The sequence below is a fragment of the Arachis hypogaea genome, chromosome 19 (assembly GCF_003086295.3).
Source record: "Arachis hypogaea cultivar Tifrunner chromosome 19, arahy.Tifrunner.gnm2.J5K5, whole genome shotgun sequence".
In the NCBI taxonomy this organism is placed as follows: Eukaryota; Viridiplantae; Streptophyta; class Magnoliopsida; order Fabales; family Fabaceae; genus Arachis; species Arachis hypogaea.
The window spans coordinates 132,109,843-132,117,979 of NC_092054.1; the positions used below are offsets into that span (position 1 = coordinate 132,109,843).

The following is an 8,137-nucleotide window of genomic DNA, read 5'->3' on the forward strand; positions in this document are numbered from 1 at the left end:
CTCTGCTATTGCAGGGTTCTCAGGATCATAAGCTTCTTCTTCAGAAGATGCCTCTTGAGTACTGTTGGATGCAGCTTGCATTCCATTCAGACTCTGAGAAATCATATTGACTTGCTGAGTCAATATTTTATTCTGAGCCAGTATGGCATTCAGAGTATCAATTTCAAGAACTCCCTTCTTCTGAGGCGTCCCATTACTCACAGGATTCCTCTCAGAAGTGTACATGAACTGGTTATTAGCAACCATGTCAATGAGTTATTGAGCTTCTGCAGGCATTTTCTTTAGGTGAATGGATCCACCTGCAGAAGTATCCAATGACATTTTAGCCAATTCAGATAGACCATCATAGAATATATCCATGATGGTCTATTCTGAAAGCATGTCAGAAGGACACTTTTTGGTCAGTCCTTTGTATCTCTCCCAAGCTTCATAGAGGGATTCACCTTATTTCTGTCTGAAGGTCTGAACATCTACTCTAAGCTTACTCAGCTTTTGAGGAGGAAAGAACTTGGCTAAGAAAGCCTTGACCAGCTTATCCCAAGAGTTCAGGCTATCCTTAGGTTGAGAGTCTAACCATACTCTAGCTCTGTCTTTTACAGAAAAAGGGAAAAGCATGAGCCTGTAGACTTCAGGATCTACTCCATTAGTCTTAACAGTATCACATATCTGCAAGAATTCAGTTAAGAACTGAAAAGGATCTTCAGATGGAAGTCCATGAAACTTGTAGTTCTGCTGCATCAGAGAAACTAATTGAGGTTTCAGCTCAAAATTGTTTGCTCCAATGGTAGGAATGGAGATGCTTTTTCCATGTAAATTGGAATTAGGTGCAGTAAAGTCACCAAGCATCCTCCTTGCATTATTATTATTTTCGGCTGCCATCTCCTCTTCCTGTTCGAAAATTTCTGAAAGGTGCTTGCTGGATTGTTGTAATTTAGCTTCTCTTAGTTTCCTCTTCAGAGTCCTTTCAGGTTCTGGATCTGCTTCAACAAGAATGTTCTTGTCTTTGCTCCTGCTCATATGAAAAAAGAGGGACAGAAAAATAATAATAATAGGGGTCCTTTTTTACCACAGTATAGAGGTCCCTGTGTGAGTAGAAGAAAAGAAGAAGAAAAAATTCGAACACAGATGGAAGAGGGGGTTCGAATTTGGGTGAGATGAAGTGTTAGTAGATGAATAAATAAATAGAAGGAGATAAGAGAGAGAGAATTTTCGAAAATAATTTTTAAAAAAGAGTTAGTGATTTTCGAAAATAGTTTTTGAAAAAGGTTAGTAATTTTTCGAAAATTAAAATAAAAAATTAAATTAATTAGTTAATTAAAAAGAAATTTTGAAAAAGAGGGAAGATATTTTCGAAAATTAGAGAGACAGAGTTAGTTAGGTAGTTTTGAAAAAGATAAGAAACAAACAAAAAGTTAGTTAGTTAGTTGAAACAAATTTGAAAATCAATTTTGAAAAGATAAGAAGATAAGAAGTTAGAAAGGATATTTTAAAATCAAATTTTTGAAAAAGATATGATTTTGAAAAAGATAAGATAGAAAGATATTTTTGAAAAGATATGATTGAAATTAGTTTTGAAAAAGATTTGATTTTTAAAATCACAATTAATGACTTGATTCACAATAAATCACAAAATATGATTCTAGAACTCAAAGTTTGAATCTTTCTTAACAAGCAAGTAACAAACTTGAAATTTTTGAATCAAAACATTAATTGATGATGTTATTTTCGAAAATTAGGAGATAAAGATAAGAAAAAGATTTTTGAAAAATATTTTTAAACATTTCGAAAATAAATAAGAAAAATAAAAAAGATTTTATTTTTGAAAAAGATTTTGAAAAAGATAAGATTTTTAAATTGAAAATTTGATTTGACTCATAAAAACAACTAGATTTTAAAAAGTTTTGAAAAAGTCAACTCAAATTTTCGAAATTTATGAGTGAAAAAGAGAAAGATATTTTTTTTATTTTTGAATTTTTAATGATGAGAGGAAAAAACATGAAAAAGACTCAATGCATGAAAATTTTGGATCAAAACAATGAATGCATGCAAGAATGCTATGAATGTCAAGATGAACACCAAGAACACTTTGAAGATCATGATGAACATCAAGAACATATTTTTGAAAAATTTTTTTATGCAAAGAAAACATGCAAGACACCAAACTTAGAAATCTTTAATGCTTAGGCACTAAGAATTCAAGAATGCATATGAAAAACACCATACAACACAAAACAAGAAAACATCAAGATCAAACAAGAAGACTTACCAAGAACAACTTGAAGATCATGAAGAACACTATGAATGCATGAATTTTTCGAAAATTTTATGCAAACTTTAAAACATGCAATTGACACCAAACTTAAAAATTGACTCAAGACTCGAACAAGAAACATGAAATATTTTTTTTATTTTTATGAATTTTTTAATTTTTTTTTGGATTTTTCGAAAATTATTTGAAAAAGAAAAATAAGAATTCCAAAATTTTTAATATGAATTCCAGGAATCTTCAATTCTTAGTCTAAAGCTCCAATCTGAGGGTTAGACATAGCTTAATAGCCAGCCAAGCTTTAGAAGATATAAGCAATTCCCTGACATGTGGAGGCCTCAGTCTAAAAGAATTTAGGCATGGCTTTACAGCCAGTCAGGCTTCAACATGCTTCATGAAACACTAGAATTCATTCTTAAAAATTCTGAAGAAAAATAATTTTTTGAAAACATTTATTTTAAATTTTTTTTCGAAAACAAAGGAGAAATTTTTGAAAGGTTTTTGAAAAATTTTTGAAAATAAAACAAAAAGAAAATTACCTAATCTGAGCAACAAGATGAACCGTCAGTTGTTCAAACTCGAACAATCCCCGGCAACGACGCCAAAAACTTGGTGCACGAAATTGTGATCTCAGGCAATGATGCCAGAAACTCTGTACGCACGTCTTAATAAATCGTTTTTCATTTACAACTTCGATACAACTAACCAGCAAGTGCACTGGGTCGTCCAAGTAATAAACCTTACGTGAGTAAGGATCGATCCCACGGAGATTGTTGGTATGAAGCAAGCTATGGTCACCTTGTAAATCTCAGTCAGGCGGATATAAAATAGTTATGGAGTTTTCGAACATAAATAATAAATAGATAGAAAATAAGGATAGAAACACTTATGTATATCATTGGTGAGAATTTCAGATAAGTGTATAGAGATGCTTTCGTTCCTCTGAACCTCTGCTTTCCTGCTGTTTTCATCCAATCAGTCTTACTCCTTTCCATGGCTGGCTTTATGTAAGGACATCACCGTTGTCAATGGCTACTTTTAATCCTCTCTGGAAAATGGTCCGATGCGCTGTCACTGCATGGCTAATCGTCTGGAGGCATCACCCTTGCCAATGGCTGCATCCTATCCTCTTGTGAAAATGGTCCAAATGCTCTGTCATAGCACGGCTAATCATCTGAGGTTCTCGATCATACTGGAATAGGATTCACCCTCCTTTTGCGTCTGTCACTACGCCCAGCACTCGCGAGTTTAAAGTTCGTCACAGTCATTCAATCCCAGAGTCCTACTCGGAATACCACAGACAAGGTTTAGACTTTCCGGGCTCTCATGAATGCCGCCATCAATCTAGCTTATACCACGAAGATTTTGATTAAGAGATCCAAGAGATACTCATTCAATCTAAGGTAGAACGGAAGTGGTTGTCAGGCATGCGTTCATAGGGAATGATGATGATTGTCACGTTCATCACATTCAGGTTGAAGTGCGAATGAGTATCTTAGAAGCAGAATAAGTTGAATTGAATAGAAAAACAGTAGTACTTTGCATTAATCTTTGAGGAACAGCAGAGCTCCACACCTTAATCTATGGAGTGCAGAAACTCTACCGTATGAAAATACATAAGTGATAATGGTTCAGGCATGGCCGAATGGCCAGCCTCCCATGGAGGTCTAGAGATCTAAAAATGATCAAAAGATCTGATCCAAAGATGTCTAATACAATAGTAAAAAGTCCTATTTATACTAAACTGGTTACTAGGGTTTATAGAAGTAAGTAATTGATGCATAAATCCACTTCTGGGGCCCACTTGGTGTGTGCTTGGGCTGAGCTTGAATGTTACATGTGTAGAGGTCAATCTTGGAGTTGAACGCCAGTTTGTAACGTATTTCTGGCGTTCAGCTCTGGCTTGTGACGTGTTTCTGGCGTTTAACTCCAGACAGCAGCGTAGAACTAGCGTTCAACGCCCTTTTACATCATCTAAACTCGGCCAAAGTATGGACTATTATATATTGCTGGAAAGCCCTGGATGTCTAATTTCCAACGCAATTGAAAGCGCGCCATTTTGAGTTCTGTAGCTCCAGAAAATCCACTTTGAGTGCAGGGAGGTCAGAATCCAACAGCATCAGCAGTCCTTCTTCAACCTCTGAATCTGATTTTTGCTCAAGTCCCTCAATTTCAGCCAGAAAATACCTGAAATCATAGAAAAACACACAAACTCATAGTAAAGTCCAGAAATGTGAATTTAACATAAAAACTAATGAAAATATCCCTAAAAGTAACTAGATTCTACTAAAAACATACTAAAAACAATGCCAAAAAGCGTATAAATTATCCGCTCATCAGAATGATTGGCATCTATAGGTTCAAAATGATTGGCATCTATAGGAACTCAGAGTTCAGATAGTGTTATTGATTCTCCTAGTTCAGTATGTTGATTCTTCAACACAGCTACTTTATGAGTCTTGGTCGTGGCCCTAAGCACTTTGTTTTCCAGTATTACCCCCGGATACATAAATGCCACAGACACATAATTGGGTGAACCTTTTCAGATTGTGACTCAGCTTTGCTAAAGTCCCCAATTAGAGGTGTCCAGGGTTCTTAAGGACACTCTTCTTTTGCTTTGGACCTTGACTTTAACCGCTCAGTCTCAAGTTTTCACTTGACACCTTCACGCCACAAGCACATGGTTAGGGACAGCTTGGTTTAGCCGCGCTTAGGCCAGGATTTTATTCCTTTAGGCCCTCCTATTCACTGATGCTCAAAGCCTTGGGATCCTTTTTATTTACCCTTGCCTTTTGGTTTTAAGGGCTATTGGCTTTTTGCTCTTGCCTTTTGGTTTTAAGAGCTTTTGGCTTTTTCTGCTTGCTTTTTCTTTTTTTATTTTTTTCTTCTTTTTTTTTCTGCAAGCTTTGTATTCACTACTTTTTCTTGCTTCAAGAATCATTTTTATGATTTTTCAGATTATCAAATAACATGTCTCCTTGTCATCATTCTTTCAAGAGCCAACATATTTAACATTCTTAAACAACAACTTCAAAAGACATATGCACTGTTCAGGCATTCATTCAGAAAATAAGAAGCATTGTCACCACATCAATATAATTAAACTAAGTTCAAGGATAAATTCGAAACTCATGTACATCTTGTTCTTTTGAATTAAAACATTTTTCATTTAAGAGAGGTGATTGATTCATAGGACATTCATAACTTTAAGACATAGTTACTAAATACTAATGATCATGTAATAAGACACAAACATGGATAAGCACTTAACATAAAGAAAACGAAAAACAGAGAATTTAAGAACAAGGAATGAATCCACCTTAGTGATGGTGGCGTTTCCTTCTTGAGGAACCAATGATGCCCTTGAGCTCTTCTATGTCTCTTCCTTGTCTTTGTTGCTCCTCCCTCATTGCTCTTTGATCTTCTCTAATTTCATGAAGGATGATGGAGTGCTCTTGATGTTCCACCCTTAATTGTCCCATGTTCGAACTTAATTCTCATATGGAGGTGTTGATTTGCTCCCAAAAATTCTGTGGAGGAAAGTGCATCCCTTGAGGTATCTCAGGGATTTCTTGATGATGAGCTTCCTCATGTGTTTCTTGAGCTCCATGAGTGGGCTCTCTTGTTTGCTCCATCCTTTTCTTAGTGATGGGCTTCTTTTCCTCAATGGGAATGTCTCCTTCTATGAAAGCTTCAGCTAAGTAACATAGATGGCAAATAAGATGAGGGAAAGCTAGCCTTGCCAAGGGGGAGGACTTTTCGGCTATTTTGTGGAGTTCAAGGGAGATGACTTCATGAACTTCTACTTCCTCACCAATCATGATGCTATGAATCATGATGGCCCGATCTACAGTAACTTCAGATCGGTTGCTAGTGGGAATGATGGAGCGTTGGATGAAATCCAACCATCCTCTAGCCACAGGCTTAAGGTCCAGTCTTCTAAGTTGAACCGGCTTGCCTTTTGAGTCAATCTTCCATTGAGCTCCTTCCACACATATGTCCATGAGGACTTGGTCCAACCTTTGATCAAAGTTGACCCTTCTAGTGTAGGGGCGTGCATCTCCTTGCATCATAGGCAAGTCAAACGCCAACCTCACATTTTCCGGACTAAAATCTAAGTATTTCCCCCGAACCATGGTGAGATAATTCTTTGGGTTTGGGTTCTTACTTTGATCATGGTTCCTTGTGATCCATGAATTAGCATAGAACTCTTGAACCATTAGAATTCCGACTTGTTGGATGGGGTTTGTTAGAACTTCCCAACCTCTTCTTTGGATTTCATGTCGGATCTCCAGATACTCATTTCTCTTGAGCTTGAAAGGGACCTCGGGGATCACCTTCTTCTTGGCCACAACATCATAGAAGTGGTCTTGATGGGCTTTGGAGATGAATCTTTCCATCTTCCATGACTCGGAGGTGGAAGCTTTTGTCTTCCCTTTCCCTTTTCTAGAGGATTCTCCGGTCTTAGGTGCCATCAATGGTAATGGAAAAACAAAAAGCTTATGCTTTTACCACACCAAACTTAGAATATTGCTCGCCCTCGAGCAAGAGAAGAAAGAATAGATGAAGAAGAAGAGGAAAATATGGAGGAGAGGAGGGAGAGGTGTATTCGGCCAAGAAGGGGAAGAGAGGGTTGTGTTGTGTGAAAATGAAGAAGAATGGAGGGCTTTATATAGGGAAGGGAGGGGGGTTAGTTTCGGCCATATAGGGTGGGTTTGGGTGGGAAATTGATTTTGAATTTTGAAGGTAGGTGGAGTTTATGAGGTAGATTTATGGGGAAGAGTGGATGGATGTGAGTGGTGAAGTGTTTTGGGGAAGAGTGTTTATTGGGAAGAGAGGATGAACATTGAGAAGAGGGAAGAGAGTGAGTGGAGGTAGGTGGGGACCCTGTGGGGTCCACAGATGCTGAGTTGATTCTGTGGGGTCCACAGATCATGAGGTGTCAAGGATTTGTATCCCGGCACCAATTAGGCATGTAAAATGCCTTTGCATGCAATTCTGGCGTTTAAACGCCGAATTGATGCTTGTTCTGGGCGTTCAGCGCCCAGATGCTTGTTTCTGGCGTTCAGCGCCAGCTTTTCCCCAGTGTGCATTTCTGGCGTCTGAACGCCAGGATGCTGCTTGTTTCTGGCGTTGAACGCCAGCCAGATGCTCCTTACTGCCGTTTAAATGCCAGTAAGTCCTTCCTCCAGGGTGTGACTTTTCTTCTTTTTTTTTATTTTTCTTCAACTTTTTCAGTTGTTTTTGTGACTCCACATGATCATGAACCTATGAAGACATATAACTAATAAAAAATATAATTAAATAAAAATTGGGTTTCCTCCCAACAAGTGCTTCTTTAATGTCAGTAGCTTGACAGTGTGCTCTCATGGAGCCTCACAGATGTTCAGAGCATTGTTGAGACTCCCCAACACCAAACTTAGAGTTTGGATATGAGAGTTCAACACCAAACTTAGAGTTTGGTTGTGGCCTCCCAACACCAAACTTAGAGTTTGACTGTGGGGGCTCTGGTTGACTCTGTTTTGAGAGAAGCTTACTGTGCCTCTTTTCCATGTTTACAGAAGGATGACCTTGTGTTTTAAACACAAGGGAGTCCTCATTCAATTGAAGGACTAGTTTGCCTCTGTTAACATCAATCACAGCTCTTGCTGTGGCTAGGAAGGGTCTTCCAAGGATGATGGATTCATCCTCATCCTTCCCAGTATCTAGGATTATGAAATCAGCAGGGATGTAAAGGCCTTCAACCTTTACTAATATGTCCTCTACTTGTCCATAAGCCTGTTTTCTGGCATTGTCTGCCATCTCTAATGAGATTTTAGCAGCTTGTACCTCAAAGATTCCCAGTTTCTCCATTACAGAGAGTGGCATGAG

The 8,137-nt window shown here is 37.8% G+C and overlaps 1 non-coding gene across 1 annotated transcript; it reads left to right on the top strand.

Annotated features, from left to right (window-relative positions):
• Positions 1-375: 375 nt before the first annotated feature.
• On the top strand, positions 376-483 carry LOC112781201 (small nucleolar RNA R71). Its single transcript, XR_003191992.1, has one exon. It is a non-coding gene; the product is annotated as a small nucleolar RNA R71 (small nucleolar RNA).
• The last annotated feature ends 7,654 nt before the right edge of the window (positions 484-8,137 follow it).